The sequence below is a fragment of the Myotis nattereri genome (genome assembly GCF_964212035.1).
Source record: "Myotis nattereri genome assembly, chromosome: 2".
NCBI classification, from domain to species: domain Eukaryota; kingdom Metazoa; phylum Chordata; class Mammalia; order Chiroptera; family Vespertilionidae; genus Myotis; species Myotis nattereri.
Genome location: NC_138076.1, coordinates 91280623 through 91302506, shown reverse-complemented (window position 1 = coordinate 91302506; position 21884 = coordinate 91280623). Strand labels below are relative to the sequence as shown.

General features: G+C 42.7%; 1 protein-coding gene across 1 annotated transcript in view; it reads left to right on the top strand.

Moving 5' to 3' along the window:
* Window positions 1-21884, top strand: part of ATP7B (ATPase copper transporting beta) — a gene marked incomplete at its 5' end in the record, with an annotated part of 88610 nt that overhangs the window by 18540 nt on the left and 48186 nt on the right. The window lies entirely within an intron of this gene.

Here is a 21884-nt window from a genome sequence, read left to right as displayed (position 1 = left end):
AATCAAAGGAGGAGGCACGAAATTCAAAATTCGTTAGTGGCAGATTAGGGAGGCAGGAGAAAGGCAAAGCAGGGAAATCTCTGAGATTGGATAAAGAGTAAAATGAAAAGACATATACTTTTACATTGGTGAGTATAGGATAATTAACAGTTAACATTTACAGCACATAGAGAGATGGTATTTTGGAAACAAGATAACAAGGGATTCCTTGGTCTGGTGGGAAATTATGCCCTGAGGGGTTTGGAAAAAAAGGGGATTACTCTGACATTCCAAAGGTATCTATATATATAAAAGCCTAAAATGCAAATTGTCCTTTTGGGAGTTCGACTGGGAGACCAGGAGTTCGATTGCTCACTATGACGGGCACTGACCACCAGGGGGTGGCACAGAATGAAGGAAGGCGCCGGCTGGCAGTCAGCAACCAGAAGGAATGCTCTGATCACCGGCCAGGCCTAGGGACCCTAACCGTGAATGAATTTTGTGCACCAGGCCTCTAATCCTATATAATAACAGGCTAATATGCAAATTGACTGAATGGCAGAACCACCAGTCGCTATGGCGCTCACTGACCACCAGGGGGCAAATGCTCAATCCAGGAGCTGCCCCCTGGTGGTCAGTGTGCTCCCACAGGGGGAGTGCCCCTCAACCAGAAGCCCTGAGCTGGACTCATGGCTGGCTAGCGCAGTGGTGGTGACAGGAGCCTCTCCCACCTCCGCAGCAGTGCTAAGGATGTCCAACTGCAGGCTTAGGATATCCCTTGAGGGCTCCCGGGCTGCAAGAGGGAAGCAGGCCAGGCTGAGGGGAACCCCCCCCCCCCAAGTGCACGAATGTCGTGCACTGGGCCTCTAGTGTTATCATAAATGCAAAAAGACAGGCTCACTTAAGGTAAAGATTGACCTTTGTCAAGGAAGATACCTGCCTAGGTCATGACTACTCACCATGACTTGTTTTTCATTAAGAAGTTTTAATTTCAGACCATCCTGTGTGGTTACTTTAGGTCTTTGAGTTTGTAAGGCCTGACATGCAGGCCTCTCCTGAATTTGTCAAATTGAGTATTGTAACTGGACAAACAGTGGGTCCGTACTGTCTGGCACTACTTGAGCCAATTAAGCAGAGACAGGGTTGAATCATTATGAGCATTTATTTCAATAATGCCAGTAATATGGGAGAGCAGCAGGTCATCCACAAAAATCTGCTCTACACCCCATCATAAGCTAGCTGCTTATATTAGGTAAAATGAGAAAAGATTACATGGGGAAGTAGCCAAAGGGTATGCCAAATGGGCAGCTAACAGGTGAGCAGTGGGCTGGGGATCATCAGAGGGCTTAGTGATATGCAAGGGCTGGTGATGCTGGTTTGTGCAACAAAGCTGTTAATCTCTCCATGAGAATAGGCAGCTCCAAATGGGGAGGATGGGCTGCATTTCCAGGTGAGCTCCCAGGTCCCATGTGTAACTAACTGCCAGCCAGGTTAGAATGTGCCTTCTTTAGTCAGAACAAAATAATCATGGTTAACAGGGCATGATTAACATTTCTTATAATTCCAGCTGGTTCTCCAACATTCTGTTTCTACTCCTATCAGTATGTGACCCCTTTTTCATCCACAAAACTCTGGTGACTCTAGGCCCGTGGTCAGCAAACTGCGGCTCGCGAGCCACATGTGGCTCTTTGGCCCCTTGAGTGTGGCTCTTCCTAAGCCTTAGGAGTACCCTAATTAAGTTAATAACAATGTACCTACCTGTATAGTTTAAGTTTAAAAAATTTGGCTCTCAAAAGAAATTTCAATCGTTGTACTGGTGATATTTGGCTCTGTTGACTAATGAGTTTGCCGACCACTGCTCTAGGCCATTTGACAACGTGGCTGGAACCCAGAAGTAGCTGTCTCTGTTGGGTGGAGCAGGAGCTCTTCATGTGGCCACAAACCCTACCCCAATCTATGTAAAGGCAAGGCCAGAGGATCCTTTTAAAACATTAAAAAGAGTCCTGATGCCGAAACCGGTTTGGCTCAGTGGATAGAGCGTCAGCCTGGGGACTGAAAGGTCCCAGGTTCGATTCCGGTCAAGGGCATGTACCTGGGTTGCAGGCACTTCCCCAGTGGGAGATGTGCAGGAAGCAGCTGATCGATGTTTCTCTCTCATCGATGTTTCTGGCTCTCTATCTCTTTCCCTTCCTCTCTGTAAAAAATCAATAAAATATATTTAAAAAAGAAAAAAAAGAGTCCTGGCCAGTAATCTCAGTGGTTAGAGCGTCAGCCTGTTCAGGAAGGGTTGAGGATTGGATTCCCTGACAAGGATATGTACCTGGGTTCAGATGCATGTGGGAGGCAACCAGTAGATGTGTCCCTCTCACATCAATGTTTCTCTCTCTCTCTCTCTCTCTCTCTCTCTCTCTCTCTCTCTCTCTCTCTCTCTCCCTCCCCCCTTCTGTCCTTCCACACTCTCTAAAAATCAATGGAAAAAAATATCCTTGAGTGAGGATTAACAAAAAGAAAAAAAGAAAGAAATTAAAAAGAGAGTTTATTCAGATAATGATTTGCAAACCATGGAACAAACTCCTGGTATGAACAGAGAATACCCTTCAAAATGGGGGGATAGGACAAGGTTTTTAAAGGCATAAGTTATGAGGAACTGATGACCAAAGAGGTGGGTTGCTAGGGGAAAAAAGAACACATACTTGGGTGATTCAGTGATCAAGAAAGTGGGCTTGTGAGATGAGAATAATGGGAAATATATGATTAAGCATTTAGCAAAGTCCTAATTTCAGCCTAGGCCTTTAAAACACAAAAGATTTTTTTGTTTGTTCGTTTATTTTACCACGCAATTATAGTACAGGGATTGTTATTTGTCGACCATGCAAGGGGTACCAAAAGGGCAGTCATGCCTTGCAAGCAGTTTCAGAGCTCAGCTACAAAAATCCAAATTTTGGGCCACAAGTTACAATATTAAAGTTGTTATAAGTCCTCATCTATTACGGTCATTTAGTTTGCAGTGTCTACTCTTGATAGTATTTGAGCTTAGACTCCTGGTTTGGAGGGAAAAAGGAATGAGTAACTAAAGGAGGACAGTGCCAGCTTTGCATGGAGCATCTTCCAAATGTTGAATATTTGATATTTGTCTGAAAGTTTAGTTTTATAGCACAGGTCACATTCTGATCTGTCTGTATTTCATAGCAAGCAAATACGTTTTTGTGTATTCTCTATCATTGATTCATCCAGTAATATTTATTGAGAAGCTTAAGTATAAGCACTTTTTTAGTTCAGGGAATACAGCTGTGAGTGAAGAAAATAGGATTCCTGTACTTGTAAAACTTACATCCTAATCCTATATAATAACACCCTAATATGCAAATCAACCAAACAGCAGAATGACTGGTTGCTATGATGTGCACTGACCACCAGGGGGCAGACGCTCAACGCAGGAGCTATTCCCTGGTCAGTGTGCTCCCACAGGAGGAGTGCTGCTCAGCCAAAAGCCAGGATCATGGCTGGCGAGGGCAGCGGCAGAAGTGGGAGCCTCTCCCGCCTCCGCGGCAGTGCTAAGGACCTCTTGGGGATGTCCAACTGTGGGGAGCGGGCCTAAGCTGGCAGTCGGACATCCCCCAAGGGGTCCCAAACTGCGAGAGGGCACAGGCTGGGCTGAGAGCCCCCGAACCCCTGCAGTGCACAAATGTCATGCACCGGGCCTCTAGTTGGGAGATAATAAGCAAATAAGTAAAATATGTAGTGTCAAATGGTAGTTGAGTGTTCTGGAGAAAATAAACAGAAAAGGATACAATAGGAAGTGGGGAATTTTTGAAATGTAAACAAGATAATTAGGGAGAAGCCACTGAGTTTTGAGCAAAGACCTAAATGAGGTGAAAAAGCGAGCCATCTAGATATGGGGTGTTGGGGGAGGAATATTTCTAACCCAGAGAGCAACATAAAGGCCCTGAGGCAGGAGCATGCCTTACTTTGTTCTAGGAATAGCAGGATCAGAATGGTTTTAGTAGAAATGAATGAAGATGAGGAGTTTGAGGATAGGTTGACAGGTAATGGTGGGGCAGACTCTATAACAGGGGTGGGCAATCCCTGGCATGCGTGCCAAACATGGCACACCAGTAACTTTTGCTGGCATGCAAAACCCTCTCTTATAATCTTCCATTTACAATTTTTGTGAACATTTGAAATGACTTAAATGTTAAATTACAAGAAACTGGCAAGACATTTGATGTTATGTTTGGTTACATAAAGGCTTTTGAAAAGAAACTGGAAGTCTTTAAGAGGGATGTGGATGGTGAGAGATTTAGATATTTCCAAAACCTCAAGAGGCACATCAAAGACCTCCCAAAAGATGACAGAACAGACTGTCAAAGCCTTCAAAAGCTGTTTTTTAACATCATCGAGTCAACTATTGAGCAGCTCTTCTCAAGATTTGCAAAATTCAGAGGACTGGAAGAGTCAGCAAAATTCATGAGGTTTTCAGACAGCATGAAACTGGAGGAACTAAACTTACAAATGTTTTCATGGATAGACATGGTTGACTTTGAAATGCAGTTGATTGAATTTCAGAGTAGCTCAATTTGGAAGCAGAAATTTATTGACCTTAGAGTTGACTTGGAAAACATTGAAAAAAGCAATTAGAGACAGGAGTACCAGAGAGAAGTGTTGAAAACGAGCTATTGAGGACTTGGAATGCCATTCCAGAAAATTTTTTCTGTTTACAAAACTTTGCAACAGCATTACTCTCCATGTTTTCATCCACATATGCTTGTGAATCTTTGTTCTCAGTGATGAATTTTGTTAAGTCTCGTGATAGAAGTAGCCTGATGGATGAAAGTAGTAGCTTGTACATATCTCTGAAAGTCAGGAAATATAAACCTGATGTAAAATCTCTGTTATCAGTGATGCAGCAGCAAAAGTCCCACTGATAATATCAAACGGAGTCATAAAGTTTTCTGTCGGACTATCAGTGTACATGTATACATTAAAAAATAAATGTATTTTTCATCTCATATACTGTGTTTTTGTCGTTTGAATGAATTTTATTATTTCTTCAAGGTTCTTCACATACATACACCTTAAGAGATATCAAGTAGGCCTAACATGTTCTCAAAAAATTAGGGTTGGCACGCAGAAGAATTTTGAGTCAGAGATTTTGCTGGTTTTGGCATGCACTCACAAAAAGGTTGCCCACCTCTGCTCTATAAAGTTCTCTAGGTCATTTAAAGGAATTTGGGATATACTATGTATAAGGAAATTCCCTGGAAAGCTTTTAGAGGAATGTTCTCATCTGACTTCCCCTTTAAGGGCATTCCTCTGGCTTTTGTGTTGAGAATACACTTTAGGGGTAAGAGCAGAAGCCAGGGGTCACTTAGAATATTATTTTAATAACTAGAGGCCTGGTGCTTGAAAATTCATGCACTAGAGGGGGTCCCTCAGCCCAGCCTGCCCCCTCTCACAGTCTGGGAGCCCTCGGGGGCGGGAGGCGACCCAGCAATCAGGGGAATGCGATGCCCTCATCACACCTGTGCTGCTGTCACTGCCGGCAGTGCAAGCCTCAGCTGGCCTGGTTACCTGAGCCTCGAGCAGCCCTGGGTGGCTGGGCAGCCGCCATCCAAGGCTTGCTTGTGCCTCAAGCCGGCCCTGCGTGTCTGGGGGGCTGAGGGCGGGTCTGGCCGCACTGCACACCTACCACCCCCCCGCCCCTGGCGGGACTGAACGGAATGGGGGACTCCAGCGGGGCTGAGGGGACTGGGCGCCACCATCTTTGTGATGGTGTTATGGTCAATTTGCATATTCCCTCTTTATTAGATAGTATGCAGGTGAGATGTCCTGGTGGCTTGGACCATTGTTATAGTGGAGGTACTGAAAATTGTTTGGATACTGGATATATTTTGAAGATAGGTCTGACAGGATTTGCTAGACATTTACCTGTGGTTTAAAAGATGATTCTTATCAAGGATGAATCCAAAACTTTTTTTTCTGGGCAAGTGCAAGGGAAGAATTGCCATTTACTAAGATGAAGAAGCAGAGAAGAGGCAGAATATTGGGATCTCAGTTATAGACAAGTTAATCTTTGAGATGCATGTTAAATATCCAACAGAAGATGATGTTTAAGCATTTGGGTTTAGAACTGTGGAGTCTGGGAGTTGTTGGCTGTAGGTGGTTCATCTACTGGACTGAATGAGATCACCAAAGAATGAGTATAGACAGGGGAGAGTTAGATCCAAAGGCTGAGCCAGAGCCTCTCCAGAGTTTTGGAGACTAATAGGCTCTTGTGATGGACTCAAGAAGGAGCTGTCAGGAAGATAGGAGATAAACCAAGAGGGATGGGTATGTGGAGACTGACTTTGGGAGCAGGGACAGCTTCCTGGGCAATGAGAAGCACTCATTCAGGTGGTGGTTGAGTTGTTTGCAAGTTCTTTCTGATTGCTTCTGTTATTTCAGGGCAGCAGGGAGCAGGCTCATCAGGGCAGATTGAGGGGTGGGGGAAGGGGGGTCTGAGGAGTGGGGAGGTGTTGCGTTGTCATTCAGGAGAGTGAAGAGGACTAGGCAGAGGTAGTTGGACTGCTGGTGATACCAGGGCCCTCTCCAGATTAGTAGTCATGATCAGCGTGGCCAGCCAGTCTGAGTGTTGTTAATCTAAAAACAACCAAGCCTGTAAAGAATTTTTGTGAGTTTATTTGAGCCAAACTGTCCACAATTGCCAGGAAGCAGAATCAACAGATTGGGATAATGCTCCAGAGAATGGTGGTTTTTCACCTATTTTTATACATTACAATCAAAGGAGCAGACAGTAAGTGGGTTACATGAAATCCATTGGTGATAGATTAGAGAGGTAGGAGAAAGCAAAGTGGGAAACCTCTGGGATTAGCTAAAAAGTAAAACGGTAGACACATACTTCTTTTACTGAGGTGGGTACAGGATAGTTAACAGTCAATAATTAACATGATAACAATAACAATGAAAGAATTTGTGGTATCTGTCCTGGTGCCCAGGGCATTTGGTTGTGCCCTGAGAGGTCCGGAAAAAAGGAAAGTTACCAGTTACCCTGACATTTCAAGGATATGTTATCATAGATGCAAAAAAACAATGGGCTCAGTTAAGGTAAAGATTGACCTTGTCAGGGAACATAGCGGCCTAGGACGTGACTACTCACCATAACTGCTTTTAGTTAAAAGTTTTAATTTCAGACCATTCTTGTGGTTACTTTAGGTCTTAGATTTTGCAAGACTGCCAGGCAGGCCTTCCCTGAGCTTGTCAGGTTAATATGTGGCTCCTTTTGTCCACAATGTGTTTTGTTTCCTCCTTGTTCCAATGCAGGAAGACAGACTTGGAGTCTATTGGAACATGGAGGTAACCAGTGCTGGTGTTGTGCCAGGTTGGGCGCCAGATGAAGAGGGCGGCCAAGGAGGCTGAAGGTGCATATCATTAACTGTGAAATCAAAGTATTGACTTTTATACTTTGATGATCCTTTTCTCTTTGTGGCCCTGTCCAGTCTCTTCATAATTTAGAACCATTGTGATTTTTTTACACTAGGCTGTTAAGCCACATGCAGTTTTAGTTAAGCACACTCCCACTAGTGAGCTGGCTCCAGTGTTCTTTGTTGGTCTCCTGTTAATACAATGGTGTAAAAGTCAGGCAGAGCTAACAGTTTCAATCTTGAAGTCACCAGGTCCTGGGGGTGTGAGGAGCGGCCACGCAGAAGTCCAGGCCCACCAGTTCTTCCCTGGCAAGTCTCCCATATCCCAGTACCTAATGTTTGAATGATTTTTTTAGTATTTTATTACTGCCCTCTACTGTTCTTTTCTCCTAACTTGCTAATAAATTCCTGAAAGCAGAAAGTATCTTCTTTTGTGCATAACACTTAAATATTTGACTGTCAGGCTCTAAATTATGTTCATTTATTAATATTATACCCTGTTGTAAAAGATAGGCTGTTTGTACTGCTCATGTTCTCTGGGAACCTTCTGGGCCACTGCTTCCCAGCATGCAGCTTAGTGTCAGGTTCTGTCATTCTGTCCTGTCATAGGATCTGGGATTCCTCTGCCTGTCTTGGGAGGACTGACCCAGTGTTTTTTCTGAGAAGCCCTGCCCAGTGTTAGCCTCTAGCTGGGTGAGCAGGTAATCTTTGTGAGTGTTGAAATATTTGAATCAGATGTCCCCCCTCCAAATAGGGTCCTTTGTCCTGAAGGTTCATGGTAACCTGAGCTGCCCATCTGCCTTTGGGCCCAGACTTCTTACCTTACAGCAGGATTGTTTAGGACACCAAGGAGATGTTTATTTTTATACAGAAGAGATTCACAGAAACTGAGAAGGCGGGTAGGGGATAAGCAAGATGAATTTAGTTTGGAAAATAAAATTTGCACATGTAAGAGACAAACTAATTTAGTCTGGGAGACACTGAAAGCCTATAGTTCTAGGAGGAATATGTGAGAGACTAATGGAGTTTGCCCTGGCATCAGCATAAGGGGACTAAGAGCACCGTGAGGCTGTAGAGAGAAAGCATTCTGATCTGTCTGTGGTTTGGCTCAGCAAGTATTTATTGAACATCTGATATTTGTTCACCCCCTTGTTAGGTTTGTGGACAGATAAGATGGAAGAACCTCGTCTTCCAGGAGCCTCCAGGGTTTCCCGCTGCTGAGTGTATGCTGGGCATCATTGATAAGTAGGGCCTGATCTGAGTGCAGCCTCAATGGAGGGAGACTTGTCATCTAGTATCCATAAAGGCTATTAGTTTGTAGTCTTGACACTAGGGATACTGGAATTCAGAGAGAGCCCTGCTAGGGTGGAGGCGCCTCTAAGGCGAGGCAGGACTTAAAGGATAAGGAAGATTAGATGGGGAGGGGCTGGGAATTTAACAGTCAGGAGAGAGGAAAGGTGAAGGTTCTAGAAAAAGGAGTTTGGACTTGATTCTTTAGCCCGGGAAAGTGGCTGGAGCCCTGGCTGTTTCATAGGATTTTATGGGAACAAAGAAGAATCCATCATTTTCACCCATAGACAGGCTTTCCCTCCAGCCCTCATTTCTCCTCATTTCTGCCAAACTGGAAATGGCATTGTCATCCTCAGGTCCTCTCTTTGTGTCACCTGCTGTGATCAGTTGATGTTGAGCCTGGAGGACATCCTTATCCCCACTCTACTGTTAATTCTTTGCTCCTTATAACCCTGCTAGTATAATCCTCTTCCCCTGGGTCTTCATTCCTCTGCCTGCCCAAACTGTTATTTCTAAATCACAAATATAATCACATAAGTCTTCTGTTAAAAACTGAAGATTCTCCACTGTCCACAGTGCAAAGTCTAAACCTCATGCCCTTTATAACCTAGCCCTGTCTCCTTTTTCTGGCTATGATTTGGGTCTGAGTGACCATTTAAGAGAAGAAAAAGTATTTTACAGTAAAGTATACTTTTCATAGTTCACAGTGCTAACAAGATAGACTATTCAAAAGCACTTGGGATATATGGTGCCAACGTACTTTCCTTATTAACTACTCACAGCTATTGCACAAAAGAAGCATTTTTATTTAAAATGATTTCATATCACCAAGGAAAAGTTGAAATAAGGATAGTAACTCATATTTTAAAAGGCAGTAGAAAGAGAAATTATACCTTTGGGGAGATTTCCACTCAAAGTGGCAAAAAGTTTTTTTAAAAATCTGGTGCTTAAAGGGATAAGACTCAGGTATCTGGAAGACCTACTTATCATGCCCAATAAAGGAAATGTGAGGTGATCAGCAGGCATCAATCCATAAATCTTAACAGATCCTATTAGGAAATAGGGAGGTCATAGGTGAGCAAGTGGGAGTTGAGTGATCGCCAGAAAGAAATCACACCAACTAGGCTCATCTCTGCTGGCTTCTGGGTGGGATGGGGGCTGAGGCCCTTGGCATTAAATGTCCCTTTTAGGTCCCTGGTTTAAATGGCATTTCATAGAAATGGAGGCAGGTTCTTTTTCGGCTGAGCACATGGCAGATAGGAAGCCAACCCACACACATTTTGGAGTTGGCTGCACTGAGTCCGTTCCAGAAGTGGAGCAAACAAATAGCCACATCCCCACAGAGTAAATGGAAAACAGAAGAAAATAGAAGAGTGGCCAAGGGCCTGTGGTGAATGGACCAGTGGTGAGGCCACCTCACCTCAAAAAGAACAGATCTCTTGGTCAAGAGTTCTTGGGGAGGAGGAGTCACTGTAAGCAACCCTTAAGAGGCAGATCCTCAGTGACCTTGAGCAGAAGGGAATGTGTTCTTTTTAAAAAATATATGTTATTGATTTTTACAGAGAGGAAGGGAGAGGGAGAGAGAGTTAGAAACATCGATGAGAGGGAAACATCAATCAGCTGCCTCCTGCACACCTCCTACTGGGGATCGAGCGTGCAACCAAGGTACATGCCCTTGACCAGAATCAAACCCGGGACCCTTCAGTCCTCGGGCCCAGGCTCTATTCACCGAGCCAAACCGGTTAGGGCAAAGGGGATGTGTCCTAAATGTCCTCATTGGGTGCACACCCCTATGACTCCCCACTCCCCAGCAGCACATTGTTGGGGTGAGGGGAAATAATGCAGCGGGCACAGAGTGACTGTCTTACCAACCGGCTCCATTCAGTCCTCAGTGTGCACACTCCACACTAACTTGTTCCAGGAGGTGTTGCCAGGATTAGTGGCTGGTGGAGCCGTTTCTCCCATGGAGGAATGAGGGCACTCCTTCTCCTTGTCTGTGGAGGGTGGGGGTGGGCATGGGAAGGGAGGCACCGCTGCTCACAGAGCTGGAGGCAGCCGGATTACCACACTGTCTAATGTCTCCTCTTAATCCTCCTGTGGAACAAATGGTAGCCTGAGAAGCCTGAATTGTGTGTTAGTTCCTGGCTGTTCTGTCACATATAAACCACGGGTAAGCTTTGTTATCCAGTGAGTTTCTGTAGTCAGTTCTTACTGAGGGCAAGCCATTCATTGGTCCAAGGAAAAACAAAGCTACAGAAAGCATGGAACTTTCTTACTCCTTGATAATTCAAGTCATGTTGCCTAGGAAATACTTCTCTCCCTTGATGCTCTGCACACCGCCAGCACTGGAGCCATGGAAGAGGCTGAAGTTATTCCAAGAAAGTGCTGGAAGTTTGGTAATAAAAAGTGGCCTTTCCCCCCTGCCTCTAGGTTGGGTTCCTGGAAGTGCACATGGCCAAAAGGAGACCTTGCTCAGCTTTGGGAGATGATTGTGCTGGGCTCCTGTACCCGCCTCCAGGTGTCCCAGCAGCTCTGGGCAGGAGCATGTGTGGGCCGTGTGCAGAGTCCCAGTGCCAAATGCAGTGTGATGAGTGAGATAAACAAGAGCAAATATATGTACAGCAGTGTGCAGTCTGCTCGAATTCCTGAGGCTTGCTGCATGCCAGACCGAAGACTCGCTCGGCCTTTCCTGGGCTGGCTCGGGAGCAGAGTGGAAGATGCAGGACTGAGCACAGAAAGTGCCTTCCCCATTGCTAGTTAGGGGGGTCCTTTAAAAGCATTGCCTTTTAAGGTGACCAAGTAGTCTGGTGAAGGTGAACTGCTTTAGTGGAGCTGAAGTGTGACCCTGGACACAGCAATGGAGAAAGCTGGGGGTGAGATGCCTAGGAGCCCTGACCAGTCCTTCCTAGCAACTCGGCATGACTCACAGGGGACCCTGCTGTCTGTCCACAAGTGGTGGTCCTTGAGGAAGAGCCCTCGGGACAGGGGTCCCACCAGGCAGATGCCTTTGGAGGAGGAAGGCTCTCCCCCATCAGAGGAAGGAAAATTTTCCCTGGAGGTTTTGAATGGAACACAGGAAATCCGCTCCAGTCAGGTCAGTGCAATTGCAGAAGGGCTAAAAAGCCAAGAGGGGGGTTGATCTGGTTTATAGATGGAGGTTTCTTCCATGTCTTATATATGAGGGGTCAGGGGTGCAGATCTGGGATGGGGAGGAAGAGTATGAATATAGCATTGAAACCTAGCAGTCAAGGTGAATTTTCTAGAGATTAAGACTACGGTGGATAAATCTTGTTGGGTTTTATTGCTTCTTATTTTCAGGCCATTTTATAAGCCTTTGTAGAGCAAATGTTTTCCAAAATGCAAATCAGACAAAAATGGATCTTTTTCTTTTTAAAAATTTTAAAATGTATACTTTATTTTGTTAACATCCACATTTCGACTCAATAAGCATTTCAAAAATGTTTCTGGAAAAAGAAGCTGCTCTTAAGCAAATGAAAATTTTGTTTAACTTAAAGGTCTGGTAATATTCAAAAGTAAGGCCGGGTAACATTTTGAAAAATGATATCTTTTAGTAGGAATTCTGGGTGGGACTGATGTCTGTAGGGGGTCTTTTTCATTGCCCTAGGTACGCTGAGAGAAAAAAGACTAGTTAGATACCAAGGAAACCTTTCATAATTACTTTGCCCTTTTAGCAGTTATTTTTTTTTAGTGTTATTTGTTTAGAAAGCCCCCAAAACTAAAATTTTGTGAAAAGAGATTTTTGAATTGTACTATGCAAGAGATTTATGTAGAAGAGATTTATGAATGTGCATTTATGCAGTTCCTGGCCAGCTTTTATATTTTTAGCTCAGTGTCTAAGGTAGCAAAATAGTAATTTTTTTTTTAAAATGCTTGAGAAAACTTCTTTAAAATGAACTTTCTTCTGTCTTTTGGACTGGCAGAAGGGGAAAAATGTCTTTTAAAGCATAACTAGAAAAAACATGAAGTCTGGAGAGGGCATTCCTGCCTCCCCCGGTGTATTAGCAGGTTCTGCAGGTTGGGCTAAGCCTGTGAGGTTCCTAGAGAATTACCTCCTACCCGCAACAGGAGCAAGTTAACCCAAGGGACCTCAGTGCCTGACCTGGGTGCTCTGGTCCTGGCTTCCACAGACCTTCTGAGGCTGGTCTCTTTTTAGAGTCTGGTCTCTTCTAAGGCCCAGGACAATAGGCTGGAAAGGAATAGGCCCCTGCCTCTCAGAATCCCTCTTTGGGGGAATGGGAAGGGTAGAGGTTACTAGGGACTGGTTCCAGCTGGAAAGCAGAATTACTCTTCCTCTCAGAAACAACTGCCCAGGACTCCATACCTATGGCCCCACTGACTACTTTGGCTAATCGTGGCAGCTGTTTTTATTTGACTCTAGGGTCTGTATCTCTGATAGTATATCAGTCCTCAGTAATCAAGCTGTTGAATGAGTGAACAAATAAAGGAGAAGTAGATTTATATTGTTAGGTTTGGACTTGACCATTTTAGAAAGCAATATACAGCATTGTATGTTGGGTGAGGGGCGCATGGATTGGATTTTATTTTTGCCTAGATGTAATCAAGCTAGCTCAGATGGCACAGGTATATCCCTGTTAAAATAAAGGGGGAAAATTAGATGTAGTGGTGTGATCCAGTCACTTAAAGAAGTCTCTACTGTTAACGTAAAAACATTCAAACTGTAAAAAATTTTTATGAGTTTATTTGAGCCAAACTGTCAACAATTGCCAGGAAGCAAAATCTCAACAGATTGGGATATTGCTCCAGAGAATGGCAGTTTTTCATCTTGTTTTATACATACAATCAAAGGAAGAGATGTAAGTGGGTTACATGAAATCCATTGGTGATAGATTAGGGAGGTGGGAGAGAGCAAAGGAGGCAGGTAACTTCTGGGATTGGATAAAAAGTAAAATGATGGACTCAGTTCTTTTACCCAGGTGGGTACAATAGCAATGAAGGAATTTATGGTGTCTGTCCTGACACCCAGGCACATTTGGTTTTGCCCTGTGGGGTCCGGAAAAAGAAGTTACAAGTTACCCTGACATTTCACAGGCATATTATCTTAGATACCAAAAGACAATAGGCGTAGTTAAGGTAAAGATTGACCTTTGTCAGGGAAGAAACTGGCCTAGGGCATGGCTACCCACTATAAACTGCTTTTAATTAAAGTTTTAATTTTAGACCATTCTTTGTGGTTAAAGCAGCAGCAGCAGTACTATAATATTATTTGTTTTTCTAGAACACTTATCATTGTATTTCTTTAATCTAGTTTCTTCAAAATTAGTATCAATAACAGATTATAAAAGTGTGGGTTTGTTTCCCTTCTAGAAAAATAGGGTATAGTGAATGTTAATACATTCTTGCACATTTTCCCTCTTTAATCTATCATGGATGTCTTTCTATGTCAATAGAGTGTTTGGGGTGATCAGGCAGGCAGGCAGAGGCAGTTAGGGGCGATCAGGCAGGGAGGCAGAGTGGTTAGGGGCAGTCAGGCAGGCAGGTGAGTGGTTAGGGGTGATTAGGCAGGCAGGCAAGCAGTTAGGGACGATTAGGCAGGCAGGAAGAGGAGTTAGGGATGATGAGGCAGGCAGGCGAGTGGTTGGGGCGATGAGACAGACAGGCAAGTGGTTGGGGTGATGATGCAGGGGGGCGAGCAGTTAGGGGCAATCAGGCAGGTAGGCAGAGGAGTTAGGGATGATGAGGCAGGCAGGCGAGTGGTTAGAGGCGATGAAGCAGGCAGGTAAGTGGTTGGGGCGATCAGGCAGGCAGGCGAGTGGTTGGGGCAATGAGGCAGGCAGGCAGGCGAGCAGTTAGGGGTGATCAGGCAGGCAGGCAGGCAAAGGGGTTGGGGCAAATCAGGCAGACAGGCAAGTGGTTGGGGTGATGAGGCAGGCAGGTGAGCAGTTGGGACGATCAGGCAGGCAGGCAGGCAGGTGAGCAGTTAGGAGCCAGCGGTCCCGATTGCGAGAGGAATGTGTAACTGCCAGTTTAGACCTGATTCTGCAGGCCTAAACTGGCAGTCACACATCCCCCAAGGAGTCCTGGATTGTGAGAGGGTGCAGACTGGACTGAGGAACGCCCCTTGCCCCTGTGTACAAATTTCGTACACCGGGCCTCTAATCCTATCTAATAATAGACAAACATGGTAATTGACCGTACCTTCACTACGCCTCCCATGGGCTAATCAGCGAGATATGCAAATTAACCACCAACAAAGATGGCAGTTAATTTGCATATGTAGGTGCGAAGCGGCGGAGCGAAGACTGAAGGTGGCTCCGGCCAGAGCAGCGAAGGCTTGAAGGCGGCTCCGGCTGGAGCGAAGGCCTGGGTCCCGGGTGCTGGAGGGAAACCGGTGCTGGCAGCCAGGGGAAGGGAAAGCCTATTGCACGAATCTTTTTGTGCAACAGGCCTCTAGTATAATATAAATAGCTGAATTATCTTAAATTTTTTTTTTTTCTTTTTAAATATATTTCACTGATTCTTTACAGGGAGGAAGGGAGAGAGACAGAGAGTCAGAAACATCTATGGGAGAGAAACATCGATCAGCCGCCTCCTGCACATCTCCCACTGGGGGTGTGCCCACAACCCAGGTACATGCCCTTGACCGGAATCGAACTTGGGACCCTTCAGTCTGCAGGCCGACACTCTATCCACTGAGCCAAATCGGTTTCGGCTGAATTATCTTGATATCATTGTGTGACATTCCTTGTAACCAGTGATAATGCATGTATCTAATGTAGGTTTTTCAGATCATTTTATCATAATTCTGGGGAATAACTTAAGGGAATTATGCTCCTATAGAGCATAATTATGCTTCTGACCTAAACTATTTTTTTCCAAATATAAAAATATATTCCAAGATACTGACAGTTGCTTAATAGTGACAGACCTTTTATTTAAAATTTCTTTGTTTAGGGGAGCTTGAAATATAGTGTTGTCAGAGAAGATTCTGTAGCAAAAAAAAAAAAAAAAGCTGTTGATAAAAATTTGATGAAGTAATTGTTACAATGCATATATGTTAAAAGCAGTGGAATTCTCTGAAACGGTTAAAGCAGTAGAATTCTCTGAAACAGTTGTTAGTAAAACTGAAATGAGAGTGTGAATGGGTTTCTGAGGTAATATTGTGAAGTGCTTCTTGGGAGAGGTCTTATAGTTTGTAAATTTCTAAATTTTATTTTGTTGTATATAGCAAAAAATATGTTCATATGTATGTATTGAAACTTGTTAATTTTATTTTTTGTTAATGCTACTTATTCTCCTGGGCAAATAGTGGATATACTAAATCCAGTTTCTCCATAAGGGTTAATGTTTTTTCTTGCTGTGGTCAAGCGAACAAAATAGGCAATCAAGGGTCATTTGTATGGAATTTTCCAGAAAGTGCAGTCTGCACCAGGGCTGGGGCTGGCCCTTAACGTCAGAGAGCAGGTTGTTGCACACACAGCCCAGGCACATAGTGGACCCTTATCAATGTCTGCATTAATTAATGCCTGAGTTTGGGTTAGTTTGTTTTTTTCAGTAGATAACATTTAAATAATAATCACTGGAAGCTCTTTCTGGACTGTTGTGAACTATGTTAAAGGACAGTCTGAAGGGGTTAAAGTGGGGGTAGGGGAATAAGTACACTAGTTTTAATTATTAGTTTTCCTCGTCAGTAAAATGGTGGAAAATAAGTTCCCTGCATATCTCCCTGAGCTTCTTTTGAAGATCAAATGAGGCCATGTTTGTCTTCATAGTCAATCATTTTCAAATATTTATGATGTTAGCCTTTTTAAGTCGGGGCATGTCCACTTGCCAGCGGGGAGCAGGCCTAAGCTGCAGTCGGACATCCTTAGCGCTGCTGAGGAGGCGGGAGAGGCTCCCACCACCACCGCTGTGCTGGCAGCTGGCAGCCTGGCTTGTGGCTGAGCAGAGTTCCCCCTGTGGGAGCGCAATGACCACCAGGGGGCAGCTCCTGCATTGGGTGTCTGCCCCCTGGTGGTCAGTGTGTGTCATAGTGACCAGTCATTCCCAGTCATTCTGCTGTTAGGGTCAATTTGCATAGTACCCTTTTATTATATAAGAGGATTGTATTATTCTCCATAAGAACATCTGTAAACCTACTTTTGCCCCACTCTTATATATACAGATAGTAAAAAATCAGCTTACCCATAAATAACCTCAATTTTATGTATTAATACATAAGTATATGCTCTTGTAAGTCTATATGCCTATAAATTTAACATGGGGACATCGATTCCTCCTCATTGGGGGTTGTAGAAGCTGACGCCCAAATGCCTGGTTTGAATATGATCTTTTCAAGTGGTCTCTTATGATCCTCCCTCCCCTGTGAATCTCTGACATCCATTGAATCCTATATAATAATGCCCAGTGACTGAATGGTGGAATGACCAGAATGACTGGTCAACCAGTCACTATGATGCTCACTGACCACCAGGGGTCAGACGCTCAACACAGGAGCTGCCCCTGGTGGTCAGTGTGCTCCCACTGAGTGGGATGAGTGGCGTTCCCACAGTGGGCCGATCCCTTCAGGCCACACCCCCCACCAGTGCATGAATCCCGTTCACCAGGCCTCTAGTTATCAGATAAGAACAGAGCCAGGCAGGGACTCAGTCACAGTGTATTCAGGAGGATGTACAACATTGCCACCTCTGCCTGTGTCCTGTCTCCTTTCCTAAGTGTAGTTGTTTTGAGTGTATTTGGAGTTAGAAATATATATTGAAGAAAGCAGAGAGAGTACTGATGTTCTACTGTAGTTTTCTGAAGTTCCTGAGATAGCTAGAGGTGACAGATACTAAGGGATTAAGGCCAGGCTCAGCCTCAGGCAGCTGGCCTCAATGGTCCTGGCCACACCCTTACTTCCCGACTACATTCACTCTATACTGCTCCAGTGGCTGTATTTCTTTCATTTTGCTTTTCTGCATTGTAATCTCTTTCTGTAATTAACATGGCTAAAAAGAAAAAGTAACCTCAGAAGTTGTTTTTAAAAATATAGAGCCTGCTAGACTTTTGAGCTGGATTTAAAGCCCAGCTCTGTTATTTAAATGGATTTGTGGCATTGGATAAATCTCAGTCTGTCTCAACAGTAAAATGGTGATAAGAATGCCTCCTTTTGAATAACCTTGAGTATTAGGGATATAGAATGTCATCCTTATAAAATAACACTGAGAATCATTAGCTATTTGCTATCATTGGGTCTGTGTACATACCAAAAAATCAGGACTTTTCTGTATTTTGAATTCATGAAAGTTTAGGAATATAGAGTTGTATGAGGTGGAGGTTATATATTGGAAAAGTTGCATGACATTTTTGGCTTATACATGGTTAAGGGCATTATACACCCTTCAAAGTGAAAGAAGTCTCAAGGATAAGAGGGCAAGTAGTGCCCTACTTAAGGGTGATGTGGATCCATATGTAATTGAGAGATCTCAAAAGTGACTAATGGTTTTTCCACTATGTACACGATAGTATTGCTCTTTGATGTGTAATCACAGTTCTTTTCTACAACTTTTCAATTTTAGTTTGGCTTTGAAAACTTTAATCAAAACATGCCACCTGGTTTCCAATTTCTTCATACCAGATTGGCCTATCTGAAAGTCTTATTTTTCTTTCCTTGCTCCATCTTGTTGAATCAACACTTTATATTCCTTTACCTGTTTTTACCTGGCACTCTCAGCAAATTCCATGTGACCTGGGTGCCTAAAGAGATAGTAAAGAATAGAAATTCATTTGGATTTCCCTCTGTGAAATCCCTCTCTCCTCTTGTATTTGTAACCCTTTCTAATACTAATGCCTATCATACTAGTAGTTTATTAAAAATTCAAAAGCTTGCAAAAATTCTTCCCCAACCTGGTGTTGGGCCTGCAGAAGAAGTCCCAGATGTTTGTCTTCAAGGAGTACATAATTTAGTGAGAATTAAACAACACTAGGGCTTCTACAAGGTTTCCCCTGATACAGCATTTGTCTCCTGGGCCCACACTCTCCAGTGCTGTTGATGCTTGAAGAGCCCTTAAACCTAAACTTACTTGTTTGAACTCATTACATGAGTTTTTTTCACTATGAAGGATTGTCTTCAGAGTGGAATTAAAAGCATGCACACCCACCCACCACGTGTGCACACTTATAAACTATCCAACACTGAATAACTGTTAGGAGATTGCTTGTAAACCTTCAGATACTCTGCTGATTCATAAAGTTGGTTATTTGCAAAGTGTTGTCCTCCGTAACTGCTTGTCCTTGGAAACCTGCCTGTCAGGAAGGGGGGACCTCTGAGCATTGTTTGCTACAAACAAATAGCTTCCAACACTTCTGCTAACCCTTTTTGGCAGTAATCCAGGGATTAAGAACCAGCACTGTGATTTGGGGTTTGGTAAGGTGTAGCTAGACCTAAGACAAAACAGGGATTTATTTTCCCAACAGACTGGGTGGTTGAAGTTTATGTCTTATTATAAGGAGGCAGTTTCTGCTTACTAACATATTAAAGTGAATGTCCTTAGGTATTTTCTTAGTTTTCCCTTCATCTTTTTTTCAGTTAAATAAATATTTAATTAATATCAATTACAATTTCAATCAAGTCACAGTTCTGGATCTCCTTTATACTCATGTTATTTTATTTTAATTTTTCAATTAATTATTAGAATTTGGTAACACAATTTGGTATTATACAATAAGTTGTACAGTGAAAACTAACTCTTCCCCCTCTTATACCCTAGTCACTTGATCCCTTCAACTGTCCAATTCTCAAATTCTGTACTAGTTTCTTATATATTCTCCCAGAGACAATCTATGCATATATAAGCATCTATATGTATAATAATGTTTTTCTCACACAAATAATGCTAGCATACTGTGATAGATTCATTTTGGTGGTCCTTCCAATGAACTACACCTCCCTGTGTTTAAGTCTTTATGTAATTACCTCCATATTGACTGAACTTGGCCAGGTGACTGGATTTGACCAATGGCAAACTAGTAAGAGTGATGCTTGATATGTGCTAGCACATGAGGTCTGTTCTCTGGGAATGCTCACTATTGTGACATTCCCTTACAGAACCTACAAACCACCAATTGTGAGGTGCACCCAGCCTAGAGGCTACATGGAAGAGAACTGGGGTTTCTGTGACCAACAGCTTCCAGACAGCAACTGGCATCAACTTGCCAGTCATTGTGATGAATGAACCATCTTGGAAGTGGCACCTCAGCCCGAGCAGTCCATTCCAGAAAATGCTATGTGGCATAGAAAGTGAGCTTTCCATATTGAGCCTTGTCCAAATTGAAAATCTTTGTGCATTCATTATAAACCACTAAATTTGGTGTCATGCAGAATAGATAACTGAAGGTACTATGTATTTCTGTGCCTTGCTTTTCACTGAACAATATATTAGATATCAATCTATTTCAGTATTTACAAAGTTGCTTTAATCTTTTTAAGAGCTGGATAGTATTCCATTGTATAGCTGTGCAATGATCTAATTAATCATCCTCTTATTTATGGATATTTATTTCCAATCCTTTGTTGTATGCTTCCTTTTGCATATAAACATATATATTTACTGGCTAAATTTTTAGATATAGTGTCGCTGGGTCAAAGAATATGTGAATTTGTAATTTTAATACGTATTGCCAAGTTGCCTTCCAGAGAAGTGACATTCCCATTAGTTCTGAGAATCAAAATGAGTGCCAATCTGAATGGTGAAAACTATGCCACAGTGAGGTTGGAATGTTACATTTCTCATTTAATAGTTTTTTTATATATTATTAAGCCACTTGTATTTTCTTTTTGATGAACTACCCTATATTTTCTGTTGGGTTGTTAACCTTTTTCTTCTTTGAAGGACCTCTTTATGTGTTAAAGAAATTAGCTCTTAGTTTGCTTAATGTAAAGTCAAGCTTTTTCCCCTCAGTTTCTTTAACCTTTGCCTTGGTTTGAGCAATTTTTTCTCTTATTATAGTTAGATATATCAATCTGTAATTTTATAGCTTCTGGATTTTCTTGTTTTTGTTTTGTCATATTTAGACTTTCCTCACTCTGAGATTATAATAGATATTCCCCCATGTTTTTATCATTCTGCTTTTTATATCTTCCTTTTAAATCTGTCTGAAATGTATTTTGATATATACGTTCTAGATTTATATTTTTCCAGATAGATTTCTGAGGTGTGGCTATCCAGTTGTCAGTTAATACTGTTGAGCCATGTCATCCTTATATACTACATTTCCATATTTACACCATATATAATTTCAGTTTATTTACTGAATTCAGCAGCCCTACTTGGTTGCTGTCCCTTACTTAATTATTCCCTCTTTTCTATACTATTTTAGAAAATGCTATAGTAAGTATTTTTAAAAACAATTCTTTATAATTATTAATCTCAAACTAGCTTATGATTTCCTTTGTGGATATATAAATGAACATTTATAGTCGGTTTTAAAAGTTACTTAAACTTTATCTTGTTTAGCTGCTCAAAATCTGAAGTTAGAAAGATTACGCATTTTATGGATGACGATACGGAGATCAATCCATGTAACAGATTCATCTGAAGATAAGTAGGATTGTGTAGGAGCAGAGAGTGACATGCTTTTTTATCATGTACCATGTATAAAGGCCTGTTCCCAAATTTCTGAAATATGTAATAGTACTGGCATAAAAACTGTATCTAATTAAGAGAGTGCTGAGGCTGGGACCTGTGAAAGAAAATCATGTATGTTAATAGAATGGCTGTGGCCTCATCATTATGAGAAGAAATCAGGCAATTATACTTGTACTGTGGTACATTAAGAAAATGGGTCCATTTAATTTGGTGACACACTTGTAATTTTATGTAATGCTACAGTTGTCCTGAACACTAGGGAGGACAGTGACACTCAGCAAAGGCAGAATTGAGAAGTTTCTTGTTAAACTCAACTTCCTGTTCTTCCAGCTTTTCCACTCCTGCCCTTCTTGCCCCAGCTCAGTTCCTCTGACTCATGGAGCACACTTTCAGATCTTTTTCCTCTGGTATATATGGTCTGACCCCATGGGGCCTGGAAGGTCTGCATTTGGAACATGCCGTGAGTTTGACATGCTTGAGTACCCTGTGGTTGTTAAGGATAGTTAAGCCCTGCTGAGAGATTAAGACAGACACACCTAGAATGAGATACGGAATTAAGGTGTTACCTAATTTTTGTATTTGCATTGCA